General features: G+C 34.8%; 2 long non-coding RNA genes across 5 annotated transcripts; both read right to left on the bottom strand.

Moving 5' to 3' along the window:
- Window positions 1–679: 679 nt before the first annotated feature.
- On the bottom strand, window positions 680–5486 carry LOC129736496 (uncharacterized). Of its 2 annotated transcripts, XR_008733175.1 has the most exons (3): window positions 3950–5486; window positions 3732–3795; window positions 680–3511 (listed from the first exon to the last, which is right to left on the bottom strand). It is a non-coding gene; the product is annotated as an uncharacterized LOC129736496 (long non-coding RNA). The 2 variants fall into 2 exon arrangements; XR_008733174.1 differs by having other exon boundaries at window positions 3732–5486.
- A 15-nt stretch (window positions 5487–5501) lies between these two features.
- LOC114017274 (uncharacterized) lies at window positions 5502–23028 on the bottom strand. Of its 3 annotated transcripts, none has more exons than XR_003562227.2 (8): window positions 22912–23028; window positions 19412–19491; window positions 17825–17863; window positions 14338–14482; window positions 13727–13936; window positions 13008–13146; window positions 11504–11663; window positions 5502–10256 (listed from the first exon to the last, which is right to left on the bottom strand). It is a non-coding gene; the product is annotated as an uncharacterized LOC114017274 (long non-coding RNA). The 3 variants fall into 3 exon arrangements; XR_008733173.1 differs by lacking the exon at window positions 13727–13936 and having other exon boundaries at window positions 5502–9493; window positions 10176–10256; XR_003562228.2 differs by lacking the exon at window positions 13727–13936.
- Between the last annotated feature and the right edge of the window lie 608 nt (window positions 23029–23636).

Below are 23636 nucleotides of genomic sequence, written 5' to 3'. Positions count from 1 at the left end.
CTGCCCCCAAGATGATGATGACAATAGTTGGGTGCCACTATGCAGATAAAGTTCATCAATTTTTAAACTGTTAGGCAAATATTACATTTTTTAAAACCAATCAGAGCAGGTTTCAAAGAATATAAGGGTATCTATCAATAGCATTCCAAATTATTTTTTTTTTAAAAGTAAGATATCTGTGAAGTTCTCAGCTGATCACTTTCCTACCTTAATATGCAAAGTTGTGATTTATTTGGATAAAGATGAATGGTTCAGTTTATATCCGAGACAGCATTTGGTAAATTATGAATCTGTAATTTATAAAGAAAAAACACAGTAATTTAATTGCCAATATGAACACAATTTGGAGACACAATTACAATTTCTGTAAATGCGGATCTGCAGGATGTAATGCCCACATGGCAACAGAAACAGTTAATCGTGACATGAAACATGTGCCAGACATGTTTAGAGTTCTCAGTTATACCCACTTGAATTGTTAAAAAGTAAGGCTGAAAAGCTTAGGAAGCAGAGGCAAAATACCTGAAGAAAAAACAACAGCAGCAAGAGTCAATGTATAATAGCAAATTTAATAAAAATGAAAAGGAGCAAGTTATTACCAAACACTGAATACAAAAACTTGCAACGTGAAGTATCAGTATTATATTGCAGAAAAGTAATTGGTCACTATCAGATGGTGAATGGTCATTACTCTTTTTAATGATAAACATATACACCATTAAAGGAAACAAACAATACCAGAAACACTGAAGTCCTGCACAGCTCTTTTTGGATCAATCTGTCATAGTATGCAACCTCTATAGTAGAATACTAACCAACAAGAAGGGTCTACAGGAACCACTGCTGCCAAGTCTTGTATTGCATTTCTATACTGTTGCTGCTTAGCATATGCTCTTCCTCAATACAGCCTAATAAGGACAAAAGTTTCTCTTTAAATATAATTTCCCTTAGAAAACTGTACCTACAGAATGAAGTCATATAGACTACTATTCATAATATTAACAGTTTGAGGCAACTAAATATCAAGTTCTTCCATGGTTTTTCTCATGCAAACTTGAAGCAATTATTCAAGAAAAAAAATGTTGAAAAATAGAATAAACATTCAATTTTATTTCTGAATTTAATAAATCAAATTTGAAAAAACAAAGTCCAGTAATCTATAGCATACAGGCAGATGACTGCACTTGCATAAATTGAGTTCAGTATAATAGAATCCTGTACCAGCTTTGGGCATCACAGAGTTGAATGGAACTCTCTCCAAGTTCCATAGTCTACTGGTGCAGCAGTTTCTGTACAGGAAATATCAGATTTTGTTAAATCCAATTTAAAAGAAAAAGTATAAAAATTCCTACACTAGCAACCTCTTATTTAACATAAAAATCTGAGAAATTTGACTAATGTCACTTGTTTATTTTAAAAAATCATGTACTTACAGATATGCAGAATCAGAGTAAAAGTTATCAGAATATTCAGCATAAAACATTATTCAGTTGGGTTATTACCACATCTGATCATTTCTTTAAAATAGTTATCTGAACTATTTCTAGAAGTCAGAATACTTCTAGAAATACTATTCTACATACTATTCTATGACTGTAGTCAGTTTTCTGGTTAGATAATTTATGAAGTTTGGAAGGTAATATGTACAGATTGCAGGTGCATAAAATAGGTACCTGTGTCCCATTAAAAAATTTAAAAATATATAGGTTTTTCCCCAAGAGAAGCATTAACAGAAATGGTGTTATAAAATGAAATTTCACCCTAAGACAATATGTATTTTGGGAAAGGCAAACTCTAGAAATGCAGTAAAATCTGAAGGTTGGCTCTCACTGCAGGACACACTGTGAGCCTCCTTAAAAATTATTGTGGCTTGAGGCTGTTAGCTGAAAGGAATGCAGAAACCAACATGAAGCCAAGCTGTTTTGTACTTCATTGTTTCATTCCTCTGCACTTTTCCAAGTATTCCAACTGCCTCAGCTTTGCATTTTAGCAAAAGAAACGCTATTTATATTATTTAAAGGTGCCTGTTAAGATTGTTTTCAGGGACACTGACAGATTGAACGTGTTCTACTCCCACAGAGCAATATCAATAAAAAATATCTGGTTCAATCTTGCATTATTAAGCACTCCAGTACCAGGATCATGAACCCCAAAGCAGCTGCTGAAGATTGCTTCTCCAAACAGCAAGTACTGTGTTAAGAGCCAAGGTGTTGCTTCAAGAGGGGATGATATCTTTTGCTGTACGATGATATATACAGGATGAAGTACTTTCAGGTCCCAACCCGGTTATGACTAGCTGTGTGTAATACAGATGTTAAATGACAATGAAAATACCATACTGAAAGTACAACACATGACCTCTCCACCCAGGTTTCACTAACATGCAGAATTATACCATTGCTTAAAGAACGCCTTTGAAAGCTTTCACAGCTTCCACAGTTAAATTATAGACTTTAAAAATATGCTTTTCATTTCTGTTTTTTCAGCAATGTTTTTATTCTGTTTTTCTTGTTTCTTTCTAGTTGTGCAGGGTCTTGGACAGAAGTAATGGCAAGTTTGTAGCACTATAAAGCACACAGGAAAACACGAGTATTATTGTATAAAATCTTAGTGTCAAATGATAGTTTAATTATAGGAATACATGACTTTTCAATGTATTTGCTTACTATACTTCTGCAGAAATTAAAAATGTATTTGTTAGCTTTGCCAGCAGCAAAAACTGAATCAAAAGACTTTCTGTTCATTGTGTCTGTCCTATCTCCAACTCCCTTTAGGAGTGTTGTGTCCTGAGCAAGGTCTCCAAAGAAACACTATGGTCCCCTGAGAACACTAAACAAACACAGTTTATTAAGAGCCTGCATCTTCATTGCTGTGGGACAAAACTTAGATCATGCTGTCATACAAAGGTAAAAGGTGGCAGCATTCAGCTAGTTATCAGTTCTCCTGCTTCTAGCTCACCTGTTGAAGAACTCAGATACTCAGTTAAAAAAAAAGAAGGTGCTTGATAGAAGTAAAATTTAACATTAGACTTACTTTTTCCAAGTCATCTATAGCTGACTTTAACTTGCCTAACTTTCTTTGTATTGTTCCATGCCTACAGTAGTGAAAAGTTGAAGGGTGCTCCTCCTTTTCTATTAACATAGTCAGTAGTCTTACTACTTCTTCTAAATCTTCAGAACTAACTGTTGCACCTTCAAGAACAGGCTGTATTGAGTCAACTAGTTCTAATTTTGCTTCTTGAGACTCTGTCATCTCAGTTCCTTTTAGTAACTCAGCATCCTTCTCCTCAGAAGCAGTCCCACAAGGAGGGAAAGTTTCATCAAACCAGGAGTTCCATACTCCATTGACACACAGGCAAGCAGAAGTTTCTTTTGGAATTCCACCTCTCACTTTTGCAAACTTCTCAAAATCTAACAAACAAGGGATGCTGGGGCTCTGATATTTTTTGATTGCTGAAGACACCTTGATACTGAATTTATCATGAATAGGGAGCCTTCCCAGAGACTCAGACCTAAGGAAAAAATATATTCAAATTAACTAAATATTCCCAGATATATTAACGATAACAAATTGCAATCTGCCAGTCAACAACTATACAAACAATTATTGTTAGCTCTCTTGTTAACGATAATTTCTTAACTTCTCAGCCATTTATCAAAATATATTATTGAAGCTGCATGTAAGCAGAATTGTTCCAGATTATTCATGTCCCCTGAATGTTCAGCACTTACTTGCAGTTACATGCTTATTTCCTCCAAAAGCTTCTAACTTGGGTTTACAAGGACAGTGCTAAACCTAAGAAAGGACAATATTTCAGAGTGGACAATTACCAGCCTTGTCAAATGATGATAAATCCTGGATGGATAAATATATCAATGACAGAACCCAATGATAGTAGGAAAAGGTCATGAGACTGTAAGAAGCACCACCCAGAGGTGAAAAAAAACACCTGAATTTACAAGGACATTTCCAACATGATCATCTGGGAAAATGCATAGCTTCCAAGGTGAGAACCTTCACAAATATTCAATATCAACATCTGCTTTGAGACATCATGGTGAAAGAAACAGAAGTCTTTAAAAGAAACACTTAATCTTTATCACAAACAATACTAGCCTTGCTAACACAGAAGGGAATACAGAGAAAATATTTTATACATACATATTTATAACACTATGTATCTAATATTTATAATATCTTATACATAAGGATCCTACTAGGAAAAAAAAGGGAAATTAAATAAAAAATGTAGCAGGTCCATGCATGAATGGCATGCAAAATTGTACAAAGATGAAGATGAAATTCCCTTGGTTTAGCAAAACTGATATGAAAGTCTTAGACAGCAAAGAACATACAGCAAGCACCCTGTCTAAAACAAGACTTTGGAAAAAGGCCACCTTCTCCCTTAGTCACAGCTCACTATACCAGTATATCACACCACTTAAGTATCTTTGATTTTCTTAAGAATAAACCTACTGAAAGGTGCCTAAAAGTAGAAAAAGAAGAAGCTGAATGGAAAACTGGCCTTAAGGACCAGGTCTGAACATCAGTGTAAGTACAGTGTGGATGCATATGACTGTACACAAAAATAAACAACATTTGGAATCTTTTTGCAGGTCACACTTTAAGCATAAGTGTTTAAGAAATATCAAAAAAAACTAGCAAGAACATTAATTTCTTTTCTCTCTCCTTTTTTTTTTTTTTAAATACTTGAATATTTGCTAAGGCACCCTATATCTGAAGTGCTTAAATAATAAATACTGGGAAAGTATTTAGAGTGATACATGAAAACAAAAGGTAAAAAGGAAACTTACTTGTTTGATGTAATCTGTGAAGTTCATGGTACAAAGGTGGTTAGTCCAGTCGGTTTACTAAGATCTTAGAATTTCCCCCTTGTCTTTCAGAAGAGCTTTGATGATTTTAATCATGCATTTATCCTTAGATAAAACTTCCGTTGTTGCACAAAGCACCACCATTTCAATTTAAAGTGCAGTAAATGTTAAACGTTCTAAAGATACCCAAGCAGCAAGGTATCCCAAGGGGTTTTTTCTTTGCATTAAAATTACATATATTATTCCTAAACAACTAAACTATGATTATTTAATTGCAGGGGAATATTAAATATTAAAAAGACAAAACCTGTAATTAGATAACAATTACAAATGAAAATACATTCTTTAAAAAGGCAATACACATTAATAAAAAAAAAAACTTTTAAGAATCTTTGGGGGTTGACTTAATTTCTTAATCACATCTAATTTTCTAGGGTTTATTATTTTCTTTGATTTCTTTCTTTTCTTCTTGGGAAAACAGTGTATTTAACCCCAGCCTTTTGTGGTTGCTCCACAAGAACAATGTCATTCTCACTGTCCTCTTGTCCAGTCAAAGTAGGTGTTTTTTCTACTGGTATGTCTGTCTGCATTGACTGAGAATCACCACAGATGTGGTTCAACAGACTTTTGGTAGGGGATCTTTTCCCAGTCTCTGGCTCAACCTCTGGCTCAGCTATCCGTTGCTTCATAACCTTCATGCTGGTTTTGAAATTAGCTGACATATTTAACATAGTTTCATCTTTGAAAGCAGTCATCTCCAGAGCTGAGACTGATCTTTTAATCAAACTTGTCTGATAAAAGAAGGAAACTTAATTTATTTAGATGTTCATTTGAAATAAGATTTATATATCGCATTTCCTTAGTTTTAATGGATTGGATTTTATTTTCTATAAAAATGTGAAGAAAAAAAAGTGACATGGGGACTACACCGTTGAAAAAAAATTACAGTGTTTAATGGGAAAAAAAGATCTGCATACCTTAGGATATGTGTCAAAGCAAAGAGTTCTGAAACATTAATTCAAAGTTATTTGAAGCTCATGAAGAGCTAAAATCAATCTTCTTGAAAAAGTATCACAAGAATTTTTAATTAAATACCCCCAGTCCTTGTAGGCAAGTTAAATTTTAAAATCAAAAATGTATGCCACTGGTGGTGACATTTACAAAAAGATGAACTGAGGTATATTCATGAACTCAGAAGAAAAGACATGAGGACTCTGTAAAACGTTTGGAAGTACAATTGTATTATATGGAAACACAGTTAATATCTGAATAGAATTATGCACACTCATACTTTGTGCCCCATCCCTGGATCACCTGACAAAATCAAATCCAAAAAAGTAACTTTATCCTCTGGTGTTTAATTGTTATTAATTATTAAGCAAGCATTATTTGCAATAATAATGTATTGCTTCTCTGGCTTTTTGTTAATTCCAGTTCACTAACTTGCACTATAATGCTAGACATAACATATCTTTATCAAGGAAATTAAAATGCAATTTCATGTTCACTGCCTGAAATTTACAGGGGGAAACACTTATTAGTAATAAATAAAATAAATGAAGCATTGAATGATTTCTAGTTAGACTCAAAGAAGTACTTTTTCAATGCTTGGTTACAGACATCTGCTAAGAATTAATTAGTATCTTTTTTAGCAAGACACTGCAGCAGCCTTTAGTTTGTTTTAATAATACTTTAAAGCACTCCATTGAAGTAAATAAATATCTTTCTTTTTTTCATTTGTGGTAATTCATTATAACCTGTGAAGTTTTGAAAAGATTAAAAAAAATCTCAGTGTCACAAGTATGATGTTTTTCTTTAGGTAATTCTGTATTTTTTAAAAAAACTAAGATTCATACTGATTTATTAAAAAGATGAAACTCAATGCAAAGCTATCATTTATCACAACATGTATCTATTATCAGCTGTCATTTAGCACCAAATCAAATAGTTTGACTGCAACTTGCATGAAAACCGAATTGTTATTTGGTAACTTTTAATGAAGTACTCACAGTTTTACTAAAGGATTGTTAGCTGAATTCAACAAGACTACTTCTATTTGAACATGAAGCTAGTATTTTAAAAATCAAGCATCAATGTTTATTTTATTTATCATTGTATACAAACTGCTGCCACGCTTCATGCCTGTCTAAAATAACATGGTCACAACGTTTTTAGCAGGTCTTTATGGACTATACAGAAGTTTTAAATAAATGCATAGTCCTCAAATTCTTACTCAAAATCAAATTTGTTAATAAAATATTACTTGTATAATGCTATCAAAATAATCTTTGCACAATTGTGAATTTTGCAGCTTATTGCTGGTTTATGGGGTTTTTTTGTGAAACGGCTAACAATTTAAATAGCCACAAAAGTACATAGCATTTCACAGACTGGAAACTTGACAACATTGATGCCCTGATATGTCTGAAATCCAAGGACCTGGTACTGCAAATCTTTGCTCAGATACCTTGTTCCACTCATTTCAGGTTATCTAGACCACAGACCTATCTCTACACACTTATCTCCATCCAAATACCTGTAAAGTTAACAGGGGTTCTCATTGCAAAGCTATGTTCTCCTATTTAATGTAACCAGTGCATTTGAAAAAGACCTTTGAGACCCTCACTTTTGCATCTGATAGGAAAATATTAACTTCAATTCAGTTCAGTGGAAGAATTTCTTCCACAAAATGAGAGTTCAGGAACAAATACTAGTAAATATAAAATACCTGTGAGCTCCCACTGACACAAAAATCAGGCAAGGATTGGCGTCTTTTCAGTAAACTTTTTGTCTATAGATAAAATAAAAAGCAAAATAAGTCCGAATTATTCTGAGCCTAACATGAGCAGAGCTTTCAGATACATTCTGCTTTTAAAAGCAGAGACTGCCAAACCTAGAGCTAATGCCCAAAGAAATCTGCATTTTCACCAAAAAAAAAACAAACACCTCACTTTTGCAGAGTGAAGGACTGCATTTTGTCTGGATATCTGGATGTCTTATGCCCATTCCATTGCCAGATGTCTAAAAACCCAAGACACATTCAACATACTCATATAGATTAATGCTAAAGAGCAAGCACAGTGACACCTGCGTATGTACTGTACATGCTCCAGTCTCAGAACACACTGAATATGCCATACTGTTGATCACCTAGTGAATTTACTGCATGTATCAGAGTCTTTCTAATGAACATGTTTTAACCCAGGCGTTTCCTAAAATTGTCATAGTCGCTGCGCATTCAATGGCATTAGTCACACAAACATTTGTATCTTGGGAATCCCAGACAAAAAAAATGGTCACATAACACCACCACAACCAAAATTTCCAATGAGAATATTACTTATTCCTGAGAACCCATATGTGCTTCATCTGGTTTTAATTGTTTTTGTTAACAGACCTACTTGTACCATAATAACAATTTGCTTTTTCAGTAAAAGACATCCCCAGGAGGTCCACAATTAAACATGGAATAAAATACAATATTTAGTAACTGCAGACTTTATTACTTCCAATTATTATATCTAAGGGCCCAGTCAACCTATAGGCAAAGGACTATCAGCACTTTTCCTCTCTGCTGGACAATTCCAAATCAGTTTGTAGTTATATATACAGCCACAACCTCTCTGTGCCTGAAGTCAAACATGATACAAAATTCCAAATAGTTTTCAGCCAAACACTATTTTAAGCTGCTGATACCAGAGGATGTAGATGTGCAAAGCTGATCACAGAATCCCTCCTTTTTGCATACTAAAGATTGTCCTCATTATTTCTAGCCAGCTCCTGCAAGAAACATTCAAACCAGCAAGTTCCTTTATCATAACCAGATTTACCTTTTTGTTCCACATCTATGTCATCTACAAGTCACACACTCTTGAATGACATATTCTCCGATAGCCAGTCACTATAAAAAAAGCTTCTTTCAAGGACAAAAGCAAGCGTGTCTTTCCCAGCATGTTTCACCTTCAAATAGGAAACACATTATCAAGCAGATCTTAACTGCATTAATAGTCCAAATTTGCAGACAGAGCCCTAAATTTTAATATAAAACAGTGCCTCCAAGCACTAAATTATACCTGTGAGCTCAGCTGCAGTAATAATATGCTAGCCTCAGTTTGCCCTTTTCTGGCTGCAAATACATCCACTCATGCATTAATTTTCCTTGGTTCCAGCTGAGGTCTCAACAACATCACCCAGTTGGTTCCAAGGTTTCAGCCGTGTTTTAGCTATGAGAACATTCAGTTGAACCTCAGATTCTCCGGTAAGATCTCCAGCTTACTTCCCATGGGATTTGGGTAAGCTTTTACCCACTTCCACCTCTCAGATCTATTCACTTGAAATAGCTAACCTTATGTAAACACATATAACACCACCATCATTAGGTACTTCAGGTTCTCTGTGGAGCCTGCAGCTCTCGCTTCCTACATTGCCTCCATGAACTAGATCAACAGTGTTTTAGGTAGTCGAGATTCTGTATCTGGAAAGACACACTCTGTATCTGAAGCTTAGAACCACACTTCAACATTTCACTTGCAAATCACTTGCACAGAATTTTTTGCCTATCCTTTAAAATTACATTCAGAGAAATTCTGGATTAAAATACTCACACACTAGAAACATCTCCTTTCCTCTGTTCTGCTTCAACTCGCAGTTTTTTTAGATGTCTAGGCATAGTGAAACATCCAGTAAGCCACTCCATTAAGATATGCCATATTAATCAAAGCCTATTTGATTTATATTTATAGTGCTATAATAATGCAAAATAAGAAGCATCTTTAAAATATGCAATGTCTCTTTCCAAGCAGTCTCTGGTTTCAGAACAGTGAGATTTAGCATTTTCCAATAAAAAGAACAACAAATAACTAACATAAAATTGTTTCTAGAAGTCAACTACATAGAAATATTTTGTCTTATGACTAAGTCTTCAGACCATGAATTCTTTTGCTAATCTTAAATTTTAGTGTTACATTTTTTAAAAAAATTGTACCGTAATACACACCAGTCCGTAACCATAGAAATCATGATCATCTTGCTCAGCTTCTAACTCTTCATGATCACTGAAAAATTCTTCAAATATATCTTCAATAACATTGCTCTGAAATATTAATGTTTTCATATTTGAATATGTGCAATACCATTATTTTGGTCATACAGAAAACATAGTAACAGATAAATAAGTAAAGCCTATAAGGTATTTGAGCTAAAGATTTATGATGATCAAGACCAACACCACAGAAGCCAATTTTCCTAGGCTTCTGATGGAACATGTTTTTTAATATGACCAAGAATTACAGGGTACAAACTGAGGAAACTGATTATTGCTAACTGATTCTCTAAAGTTTTTACCTTTAGCTTTGGTAATTTATGTCAGGTCACAGTAGTCCACGTAGTAAGAAGACCACAACCCTCAATTTGGTCATAGTAAGGCTAGGAGATGGGAAACTATGTCCGATTTATTCCTGCTATGAATTAATCCATGCATAACTGTGCTTTATCTCTTGCACAGGAGTGTGAACTGGTCATGAAATGCTAATTTCTCTGTAACCTTTGCCGTATGAACGTGCAGAGTGTTACAAATATGGGCATACAATAGACATGCCCTTTTGCATGAACAGCTCATCTCTCACAATAATCACAGTGGAGAATTTATACACAAAACACTTCAAAAAGAAAAACATTGACATTTTCTAAAATGGACTTTGTTAAATATAAGAAATATTGTATTACATTTTAATAGAAATCAATGCCAGCATAGCATATCAGAAGAAAAACTATGCAAAAGTAGCTTTCAGCATAAATGTAAACACATTAATCAAGATAGTGTAATAACAGATGGTAATTAAGAATACCTACTACCAGAAACTTTAGTATTGTAGAAAATTAAGCAATACTATTCAATACATAGTATTACAAACTGTACAATGACATATGTACTGTGCTTACAATATACAGAAGTGTTAATAAGGTAGCAATACAAAATACACCTATTACAGTTAACAAATATAGTGTCAGAAGATGTATATTTCTGCAAAAGATGGGAACACTAAAAATACATTTAAAATATGTACCTCATATGTAGGAAATAAAATTTCTTTTAATGAACAAATTGGAGCAGAAAATTTTGGTGGAGCTGGAGCCCAAAACATTTTTAAAGCCTCTGGATAAATGGAAACCTTCAAAACCAACACAATTCAGTTGTCAATTAACATAAACCCGGTTGATAAATGTCTGTACTGAATCTGAACTATTAGGTGATAAAATGCTGCTTTCTGCTAAACATGATTTTGTCAAAAACAATCCCATAAAATACAATGAAATCCTGAGAGACATAGGGCTCCACAGCCTGAATGAACTACCTGGTTTGCTCTTTAGTGGTTTTTTTTGTTATTAATCTGCATATTAGCATACTTTATTATTTCAGAGAAGGAATTAAGAACTGAGACATAAGGTTTCAGAACAACACTCCCCAACTGATGAAAAAACTCCATATACATTTTTATATTGCATATTGTCAAATGTTGAAGAATCAGCAGAACTTTATTTCCAAGGTGTTCTGGCTTTTTGTTGCATGACACATTAAAAAAAAAAACACCACGTTTTTCCCCCCTGGATTTTGTGTCTTTGTTTGTAGGACTGTGCATATACAGCACTCATTTATTAAAAGTACTTCTTACCTTCCCTCCTAACAGTTGCAGCTGTGGCTTTTTAAGACAATGTTCAGCTATTTTTTGGCATTCAGTTGGATGTTTTGATGTATGAGGGGGAAGAAAGTGAATCCCATCTGTCCAATTATTCTAGAATTACTGTGAAATTGGAACTCCTTCATAAAAAATTCTGTAGCAATATAAGAGATTAATAAATTACTCTGATTATGTGTCAGAAATAGCTTGGTTGTTACAAACAAAGAAAATTACATAAAATTTAAATCAAATAAGAAATAAATGATGAATAATTTTTTTGGTTTTCTAAACTAAAGACTGAAATGACTTAATATACGATGGAAATCTGGTGTCATATTCATAATTTTTGTAGTCACATCCCAATAATTTTAAGATTAATTTCATGATCACATCCATGGCATATGTTATAGAAGTCACAAGAAAAATATAACACTAAGCTCTAAATTACTATGAAATGCATTACATGCGTAACTTCATACATAGCAAATACACCAGTCAAGTGCTGGGCTTACAGTTAGATATACTTAAATGCCAAGGAGAACCGATTTCAGCAAGAATATCTGGCTGGTTTTGAACAGCACCTTATGTGATTACTTGGGAATTGGATTCAGACTATTTTTTGTTTGCCCTTTTTTAAAATAAATCAACCTATGGCAAATGTTGCACAAAAAGAAAAAGTTGTATTTTGAAGTAATTATACACCCTAATTTCCTATCTGTCTACAGTTTCAGTTTCCAAAACCAGTGAACACTTTACACAACACGGTAACTCATAAGTATATTTATATATGCATATGCGTGTGTGTATGTATATATATAAAAAAAATCTTGCAATAACTGATCTACCTCTATTTCCTTTGTTCCTGGCACCTTTAAAGGGAAATTCAGCTTTAAAGGATCTATTACTGCTACCAAGCTGGTAAAACTATTTTAGAGATTAGTAGCAATGACTATTAACATTTATCAATTACACAGATATTTTACAGGATTTATAAAATTTTAATGAATATTTTTTATTTAACAGAGAGTAGAAATTAAATTTCTATTTTTTCTTCCTGTACCTTGTTTTATAGTGCAATAATTACCTAATTTTTCACTTATACAGTCCTTACTGTACTAGCAATTACAAGCACAGAATGCAATGAATGGTGAAATATGTAACATGCATACAAAAGAACAAGGAAAAGCACTCAATTTCATGTATTCAAGTATCCATATATGTATGTAAATTAAAACGTACATTACATAGAACACTTGTCTTTTTGCAACACATTGGCACATTGGCATATGCCAACACTGACATCTACTGGTATTAGTGAGGCTTGGGGTAGCTTTTTTGTACACGAAATTAATGAAGTTTCTTTGTGCATTCCTGGAATTAAAGTATGTAACTTCTGTTACTTGCAATTTCACTGTCAAAAGTATATCTACTATAGTGGACTTGATTCTCATTCATGGTAATTGCAATGTATTTCCATTTTAAGACCTATTTAACTTACCAGAATACTGTGTGAAGTGAGGAGCCTCAACATAACTGAGAACCAGACATTTGATTTAGCAAACGAAATGCCTTCTGAAGTACATTTGGACGTTAAAAAGGAATTCATAAAATGTAGCACTAGCCCAGAAGTTGTAGTTCTTAAACAGAGAGAAAGATGATAGATCTGGGAGTAGTTCTTGAACACTTTCTGGAATTTGCTTTCTTCAGGTGGAAGCTTTGACAAAAGACAAGAGAAATGTCAAGAGAAGAAAAACAAGAACTAATGACTTTTGACAAGTGTTTGGCCTTCTAAGTTTTTCTTTAAGTATCTAGTGGTGTATTGAGTTTGCGTGGCAAGGTTTTGGTAGTGGGGGCTTCAAGGCTGGCCTCTGAGATAAGTAGCTAGAAGCTTCCCCTATGTCCAACACAGCCTGTGCCAGCCAGCTCCAAGACAGACACACTGCTGGCCAAGCCCAAGCCCATCAGCAACAGCAGCAGCACCTCTGTGATAACACATTTAAGAAGGCAGGGGGAAAAACCTGCACAACCGCAGCCAAATCGAGGAGTGAGACAGAGAGAGTAACAACTCTGCAGACACCAAGGTCCGTGGAGAAGGAGGGGGGGAAGGTGCTCCAGGTGCAGGAGCAAAGATTCCCCTGCAGGCCATGGTGAAGACCATGGTGAGGAAGACTGTGCCCCTGCAGCCCAATGAATGCCCACAGTGGAGCAGATACCCACCTGCAGCCTCTGGAGGACCCCACACCAGAGCAGGTGGATACACCCAAAGGAGGCTGTGACTCTGTGGGAAGCCCGCACTGGAGCAGGCTTCTGGCCAGACCTGTGGCCCCATGGAGAGAGGAGCCCAGGCTGGAACAGGTTTGATGGCAGGACTCATGACTCTGTGTGGGGGCCCCAGGCTGGAACAGTCTGTTCCTGAAGGACTGTACCCTGTGGAAGGGACCCATGCGGGAGCAGTTTGTGAAGAACTGCAGCCTGTGGGAAGAACTCGCATCAGAGAAGTTTGTGGACAACTATCTCCCATGGCAGGGACCCCACGCTGGAACAGGGGAAGAATGTGAGGAGCCCTCCCACTGAGGAGGAAGGACTAGCAGATGTAAGGTGTGATGAAATGACCGGGACCCCCATTCCCCTCACCCTCTGGTGGGGAGGAGTTAGAGAATTCGGGAGTGAGGTTAAGCCCAGGAAGAAGGGAGGGGTGGGGGTAAGGTGCTTTTAAGATTTTTTTTTTTATTATCCTACTCTGATTTGATTGGTAATCATTTTTTGTTTCCCCTTAAGTCAAGTCTGGTTTCCCCAGTGACGGTAATTAGTGAATGATCTCTCCCTACCTTTATCTCAACCCTCAGGCCATTCATTATATTTTCTCTCCCTTGTCCAGCTGAGGAGGGGAGTGGCAGAGCAGCTTTGGTGGGCACGTGGCATCCAGCCAGGGTCAACCCACCACGGGTGGTTCTGACTCTTTAAGATGGATGTCTGCATAAAAGAAATGTCAAATGAAATTGCACAAGATACAAAAAAGTATAAAACAATCAAAATATTCCTTAGCATTTGGCTGTTAAAAATGTTTGACATGAACAATGTAAAAAGAGCGATCCCTCTTTTAGGGCACTTTCATCGTAAATTGTTTTCAATTCCAGGAGTTTTATATTAAGTAATTAACTGTGTATTAATGCAAAACAACATTCAGACTTCTCATTTCTGGAAGAGAGAATCAACATGGAGCAAGCTCCAAACAATAATAATACTGATCTGATAATATTCTGTTTCCATCTGCTGGTAACTGTAAATCAGAATGTCTCAGGGAGATGCAGGCATTCCTGCAGGAAGGAATCTTAACAAACATAACATGAAGCTAAAAATCCCATTAAAATTTTTGTAGGGTATCTGCCATGAACAGGTTTGACTATCCATATGTAATCTTCATTAAAATACATTTAGGTTAATACTTGTCCTCATGGATAAAAAAGTCACTTTTTTAACTCTTAGACAACTGATGCCTGCAGAGTATGCCAAGATCAAACAGGAGGGCAAAAGCAAGGCAACTTTCCTACTTGATGAAATAAACAGTCAATCCCAGGAGAGAGTTGCAGCTGACCTTGGGAAGTTTACATCTTGATAAACTGATATACCCTGGTCCATAAGACATGAGCGAAAATATGAATGAAAAGTTAGACATATTTTTAAGCCTGTGGATATTTTTCATAGCGAAGACAAGACTTTAAAGCAAGAAAATTATTGCTTTCTTGATGTGATCTACCATAAAATCAGACCACTACAGGCTTCTTTGGACTTTGTTACAGTCAAACAAGATTCTTTCACAGAAGAACTCAGAACTAGTACCAAAAAAAAAAAAAAAATCTGTCACTATTTAAACAGTTGACAAAGTCTTTGAATTTTAACGTCCACTACCCAGGAATCATGCTTACCCCCATATAGATCATTTGCATTTGTGATATTATCTAAATGGGGGGAACTGGTCAGTAATGAAATGTGAACAGCTTAAATGGGCCTAAATTAGTGTCAGGTAAATTATACCTTTGACCTTCAAGGCTCACATAAGGCAACCGGTTTTAAAAACAGACGATGATGATAGATGATGCCACTAGATGGCAGTGCTCCAAAGAATTTCGTTTTCTCGATTTTGAGGATTAAACAAATTCAGCAAGGAATTTTGGTATGGGCTTCCTTTTAAACTTTAATTCTCTTTTATCTCTGGGGAATGTAGCTCTCAATGTAAAAATTTCTTCCAAAAAATTTCTACTGATTCATAAAGCTCAGACTCACTCTCAATTTCCTCAGCCTGTTGGCTACTTCTTGAAAACCAAACTGTTCTCCTCTTCAAATCCCATCCTCCCATACCTTCTAAAATTCATCTCTCCTAGTCCTGCTCCCTCAGTTTCCCAGGTATTTAAAGGTATTCTGTCCTCTGCTCTCTTCTTTTCTTTCTCTGCTCTGTTTCTAGTAATGTACTAGTCAAAGACCACGTACAGGTTTCCTCTCCATGGCAATGAATCACAGCACGATTCATCACTCTGTTCTGCACCAACAAAAATATCAGATGACCTTCCTCTTAGGGATGTCAAGCTGTCAGTGCTAGCTCAGCAAGGCTGAAAGATAAGGATCTTATGAGCCTTTCCCTTTTCAACCTTCATAGCCTCCCCACTACTTACTTTCTTCATCACTATGGCTAGCATCCCATCATTCACAATATTCTAAAATTATTTTTCTAATCTCTCTACAAAACTAAAGTCTGGTATCTAGTTTTGTATCTTACTTGCTGCAGTGTCCATTTCTTTAGCTTGGCCAAGCATCACTTTATTCTGTTCACATTCATTTGAAGCGCTACTGCAAAGATCGTAGTTGCTTGCTTTGAACGTTATCCCATTCTTTGAAGTAACAGAAAAAGAGAAGCTCATTCAAATACAAGATGCTCTTCTGCTTTCAAAGCCTTCACAGCCTTTCCTTCTTTTGTCATCTCTAGATCAGTAAAGCACTAACTTCTATTTTTGTGACTTCTGACTCTGTCATTGACTTCCTAAGCTTGGGGTTTTTTCCTTTTGGAATGTCTTTTTACCCACTTTCATGCTACCTCACACACCTGAGAAAAGCTCACTACAGCCATCAATTTATTCTCTCAGAATTTCCTTAAATCCTCTTCCACCATCACCTACAAAACAATTAACAGCTGGGTTACTGGTATGATGAAACCCCTGCTTACAATGCTGATCAGTGTCCTTATTCTTATTGAGTCCTTATATGCTCTGTCTGCATCTGTTCAACAGACAGAAAATGCTGCTGAATCAAAAGCAAACACTCCAGTAAGGGCCATGAATGATATTCATATGTAACCCAAACTCCTGACAACAGCAGAAGCTCCCAAAAAACAAAATAAAACATCAGGACCTAATCCTGTACCCTGAAATGATGTCATCCTTGATGGTCAGGGTAATCTTGACTACATCAAAAGAAATCAATTACTAAAAACGTTCATAAAGCAATTTATGGATTCATATTTTAAGGTCAGGGAGAAGCCTCATGATAACCCAACCTGACCTTCTAAATACGACAGATAATAAAATTTTATCAGTTTTCCTGCATTAAGCTCACAATTTGCTGGGTGAAACTCAGGATATATACCTCAGAAAGAAATCCAGTTATGATTTAAAGTCAGTAAGTAATGCATAATTTCAGAAGCTGCTACTTTCATTCGTATAGCTACTCTCAATTTGTCTATACTGAAACATCAACTACTTGGTCTGTTATGTTTTCATTTGGCAAATTTTCTTGCATGAGAAACTGCATGCTGCAGGTATAACATTCAAACCAACTCTATATCTCTTGTGTAAAGCCAACATCATAATCTTCTAAAAAGACTTAATACACAACTGGTATTCAAGAAAAAGAGAGACTGCATACAGGAATCAACACTTCTGCTTGCTCCCCTAGAATGGTATTTGGAACACTCTGTTAAGTGCATTAAGTGCACAATATTTCTACAAACTTTCACATGGAACAAGAATCACAGATTTAGCAGAGAGGAAATCTGCTGCCCGCTCTGGAAAGTAGATTTTTAGGGGCTGCAGGCAGAAATTTCCCTTCATTTCAAATCCAGAACATGGAGCCCTCTTCTAAGTGTGGATACTTCCATTCTTTCAAGGAAGGGCAAGTGGAGGGGGGTTGTTGGGTTGTTTTTTTTTTTAAGACAGGAAGAAAAGCAGAGTGGTGATTTCCACCTCTTTATGATAATTCATTACTGAAGTACAGAGCCAGGAAATGAGAATTTGTTCCTTATCTGAGGATTCAGACTTCACTTACCATTAGATTATTTGACCATTCTGGGTACAGGAAGTTGTGCTGTTGAGCAGAAAAGAATGCAAAAGTCATGCAGCCAAGAGAGAGAACAAGCGGCAACATGACTATCTCAGTTGTTAGAGCACTAACCTGGAACAGAAAAGCTCCATATAATATTTCTAATCCCAAAACTTTTTTTTCTATATTATTGCTAATGTCTCGCCTCCTTTATTTTAAGGTAAACATTTAATTTAAAGTTCAGAGAGCATTACACAGACATCTTCTGTTGCTTATCTTTCAAGACTGTAAAGCTCCTTTCAGAGTTACTGCTTTTCAGGATACAATCTCCCCTTCTACAAAGGATGACCCTAATTCCCTATTCTTATCCTTATGACCTTGCATTTGGCTGCACTAAAACGCATGTTTTTCAAGTGAGCCCAAGTTAACAAGCTACACAAATTGCCCTGTAAAACTGACATAGCCTTATCCTTATTTACCACTCCACCATTCTTTAGATCACTACAGACTTTATGGGCAATAATTTTATATTTCTGGAGCTGGTGATACACAGAAACTACAAGTAGCAAACTGCCAGTTCTGAAAAAACATCAGGAAAACCTTGAGAGTATTACAGCTCCAATTCTGAACTTTTCGATGTTACTATACAAACTAGAAAAGCCCAAAAAAGCAAAAATTTAACCAAAGTAATAAGCAACAAAAAAAGAATATGCTTCATGTTCATTCATATGCAAAACACACCCAAAGAAAACAAATTTAAAAACCCAAAGATTTAGGAATTCACTTTCAAATATAAAAATCTGTAATATAATAACATGATAGAACAGAGTAGGCTTATTCCAAAATCCATTTGTATTTCCTCACTACATCTTATAGAACACATTTTTTGACAGATCTCTTTTTACTTGTTGCATCAACCTCAGAAAAATTAACTATTATGCATCTTGTTCTACTTCAGCTCCTCATCCATTAAAGATGCAGGATCCTGCAGTTATCACATGACTACCTTTTACATATGCAATGAATACTTTTGACTACAAATTCATCTAGGTCCCAGTTCTGCATGTGCTTAACTTTGTGCATGTGTTGAGCTCAACAGAACCACACTCAGTTACTTAGTTATGCTTGTTCCTAAGCGCTTGTAGAATCAGGACTGAGGTACAGTGGGTGTGCTCTTTAAATATTTTACTATTGCAGGATCCTGCATTCACAGAAAGCCTACTCTTATTTGCTCAGTATTTCTTGTTATTTCAATGGGACCTCTCATGCAAGTAGAATGAAGTATAAAAATTCATATATCCAGAACCTAAATTGTGACATATAACTGAAAACATGTCTACAAAATGCAGTTTATTTTTAAAAACAAGCAATACATTTTATATCCTAAGCAAGAGAGAAACCTTTTAGTACCCTTGTTCTAATTATCTTAAAACACATCTACCAAATAAGGCGATTTTTTCAGATCTTTTTCTTTGCCACTTCCTTGAAACTACTAAATACTGAAACACCATTAAAGTTATTTCTCAACATATAATCCTTTAACTTATAAAATTAATTAAAACATAGTAACTCTGAAAATAATTAAGTTCATACCTTTTCCTTTCAGCTTGCTCTTACAAATAAACATATTTGGAACACATTGGTTGGTTCTTCCTCCTTATTGTCCATGTCCTCTGTTGTAAATAAGACATTGTGACCTCTTTTGTCTAAAGTATGATAAACTCTAGAAACCAGCTGTAAATAAGAAGGCAATATAAAACTAGGAAAAGCAGTACATAGATGATGAATGCCTGGATAATGTTTACCTCTAGAAAGGAAAACAGGGAAATGAGAATCTTAATATCCATTCTTTATATACTAAAGTACATAGTTTATCAAATACTACATCATGACATACATCAGACCATAGGATATAAACTGTTAACACAAATACCTGGCATGAAGTGCCTGGTAATTTCTACTAAAAGTAGAGAACATTATTTAGAAAAGAATAATGGGTAAAAGCTAAAATATTGGTAATAATTTTAAAGCAAAAAAGAAGTGCAGTAGTCACAATTTTACTTTCCCAACTTAAGTAGAGCCTTCTTTCACTTGCTGCACCAAAAATGTAAGCCAGGTAATGGAGATTTACAGCATAATTTGGGTATGTAGATAAATGTTGTTAAAATGTTACATATACATTCATCTGTAAATTCTCCCCCATGACAGGATACCTTGTAAATACCCTAAAAACTCTGAATTAGTTTTATGATATGCTATCATTTGAACTTCTTCCTAGCTTTTGAATTCAGTGTTGATTTTGGAGGAAACACTGGGTCTTTGACTATCTTTGTAAAGTTAATAACTAAAAAATTCTACCATTTACCCCTCCAATCTAGAGTTGTACTGAAGGTGATGAAAGTCGATTGACTTCCACAGGCCATGGATCAAATTCTGAAAACAATCTCCAGCTACTGTATGAACTCTACAAAGTTAATAAATGTCTAACATGCAGAAGGTTACAACGTGAAGAGCAGTATATCGAAAATGTCTGAGATGGAAAAATCTCAGAAATGGTTCCCCAAATATAAGCTATTTTAATTAAAGTTCATAAGTGCCTTCATATTTTAAGAGAAAATCCCAAATGCAAATGGGTAAAACTCCACTTTGAAATTACACTGGCTTAACTATTTTTCTGAGGTTCTCCTGAGACACTTTCAACAATTTGGTTTTTTCTTTTACTGAGAACTATGCCTTATGTTATAAACAGATATTATAAAGGGGCAATCAGCAAGAATTACAAAATAAAATAAGGAAAAACCACATGATTAATTTATCATGCAATACATACTAAAGTTACAAAAATAATATTTTATATTTTCTTATGTTTTTTGAAAAATTACAGCAAAAAAAGTAAAAGAAAAAATCACATATGCAAAGAAAAAACAAACAAAAAAATCAGTATAATAACACAAATTTGACTCACAATCAAGAAATTATCCCAACAAGTATATACCAGTTATACCTCAGTTACATTAACATAGTTTGAGTCCCTAAGTTTATAGGCACATGACAACGCAACAGGAAGGAGGTTCATTAAGTCTTTTAATTAAAAGTCTTTAAAATATTTTTTTCCAAGGCATACAACTTTAATATATAGAAAAAAGGCTCGTTACTTTATGCTTCAACAAGATAGTTTCAGCAGATCTTAAAATCAAAGTCTGAGATCAGTGGCATTTTTGCCTGAATGAAAACAGAGTCAAGGTTATGAAATAAAATGTGGAAGTTAAACATAAAAATGAAATATCTAGTTTGAAAAGCAACACAATCACACAATGCAAGAGACTGATTAGGATTTAAGGCATGCTTAGAGCACTCCGTTTAAAGCAAAGGCTGATATTTATTTTTTTTTAACTAATTGAATATATTTATAGCATAAATGGAAATAAGTAACTTCTGGAGTGCAAAATCAGTGGCCAGTGCTTTTATAAATAAATCACATTAAATTAAAATTAGAACTATTTCACACTGCTTTTTTTACTCAATAGAGAGTATATAATCTTCATAAATGTTTATAGTAGTTTACCTCAGGATACTCTAACACAGTTTACTTTCTCTGAAATGCAATTACCACACACACACAAAAAAAAAAAAAAAAAAGATGGCAAACAGAAACAATGACAGGCAAAATAATTTCAACATTTTCTAGGAACTTTCTCTAAGTTTTTTGTCATTTAATTTAAACAAATAAAAACAATTTGAATGTTATTTTAATTGCATTATCATTACTGTACTATAGAAGTTTATTATTTCATTGAATGAACTAACTGAATGCTTTATCAATGTAAACTGAAATATTTGGAGCATGCTGCAGGTAAAGGTGAATGTTTTTACAGCACACACTCTCCTAAAACAGACTATTTATCATTCTTTGGAAAAAGGGGACATGAAAAAACAATACTATGTGTGTGGCCTACATTACCTTCACTTAATGCACTAAATAAGGTTTTTTAGAAAATCGTGCAGTTTCTGCACCATTGATAATCTGACAGTAAGTATTTATTGAAGGTAAAACACTCATTGTCTGTTGACACTATTTGTTTTAATATATAATCTTGCTAACCAAATGATCTTTAAGCAATGCAGATAAGCAATGGCATGCAAAGGGTCACTTAAATGCCGATTTGACTGTTTTATAAACTTAAGCATTCTTTTCCCATGACTATTCTCAGCTACTTAATTGAAAGTATTATCCATTTACAAACTTTAGGCCTGCCATAAAAAGGCTCTCTTCTGTATCCAATAGACCTTTCAGGACCCTAAGAACAACAAAAGCTAATAATTAAAGCTACTCTTTTTTTTCCCATTTTTTTTTCTCCATAGAGAAGTGAAGAAGTAACCTATGGTACATCTAAACAAAGCTATCTATAAAGCTCTTATTAGCAGTGAAGACCATAAAACTGAATAGTCTCACTTGACATGGGTTGGACAGGATCAGTTAAATTAGGACACGGTCTGTACTACTTTTGTAATCTCCACTCCTACTACAGAATGACAGATACAACCTATGACAAGAGCAAGGTAATAAGCAGTTGTCCTTAAATTACAGCTCTCCATGTAAAATCTCCTGAATTTCAGACAAGCACTGACTGTAATACAAATTCAAGTTAATGAATTTTTAATACATCTTCTCTATTTAAAGATGATGACTTACAGCTGGCATTGCTTATATTAAATTTGTGGTATTTTCCATTGTTTGTTTTTAATTATTTTGATTAGATTATGCTTGGAATTGTACGGACAAATTCAACCCCCGCATAAGCAACTTCAGTTTCTGCCGCAGTCAAAAGAAGTTTCATCTGCATACAGCAGGACTGAATAGGCCCTCTGGATGTTAAAAACCATAAATCAGAACCATTCCAAGGAGGTAAATAGCAGATTAAAACTAGAAATACCAAACTAAACTTGATAATTTAAATCAGAAATTGCTACTGTTCAGATCCAAATTTGGGAGGAGCGGCATTATTTCTTCTCCAAACTTATCTGTTTGCACTAACAATTTAATATATTTTCAGTATTTTTCTTATAATAATGAAATAAGATTAAAAAATTACTTGACATTTGAAGCCTGAGGAGACAAAGATTGTTGCAAGTCATGTTCCTCTTGCAGCTCTTTCTGAACTTCATCTGGTTTAGTTTTTGAAATTGCTTTTCCTTCCACCTGTAGCACATCCAAGGACGGAGCCTAAAATGTTAATAAATAGGAGATAAGCCCAGTGTTAAAAACCGGTAAATTAGGTGGGTATTTTCACACCTACTGTGGAGTAGAACAAGGAGCAATGGCACACAAGCAACTCTGACCATCAGAAAACACAATTCAACTAGAGTAGTTTACAACTGCTGCCACTATACAGATCGCAGCAGCACCCACAACTGTTCAGAATATAGAATAAGCAGAAGAGTGTGATAGAATTTTCAATGTGCCCTACTTAAACTGCATTTCTGAATAGTGTATAAAATGAGTGTATTTCAATATATTACAAAGAGAATAACCAAAAAAGCATCAAAATCATAGTATTACTATTCAGAACTATTTAACTTAGAAATGTTTAATGAACATGAACACATCTAAAATTTGTATTACATTTTTAAGCAAATTCAAACAGACACACATAATATAAAGCATGACAGTTTTAGAAAAGTTTCTTCAAGCTTATTAAATACAGGAACTTTAGCAGGAACACAGGTGTGAGGAATTCCTACTGTTTCCACCTACACATGCTCATTCCTGTTTATTAGAGCACCAGCTACTTCGTTGTGCAAAACTGCAAAATAGATC

This window comes from Falco cherrug, chromosome 7, assembly GCF_023634085.1.
Source record: "Falco cherrug isolate bFalChe1 chromosome 7, bFalChe1.pri, whole genome shotgun sequence".
Taxonomy (NCBI): domain Eukaryota; kingdom Metazoa; phylum Chordata; class Aves; order Falconiformes; family Falconidae; genus Falco; species Falco cherrug.
The sequence above is the reverse complement of the archived record's forward strand: the minus strand, read 5'-3'. Positions and strand labels throughout refer to the sequence as shown.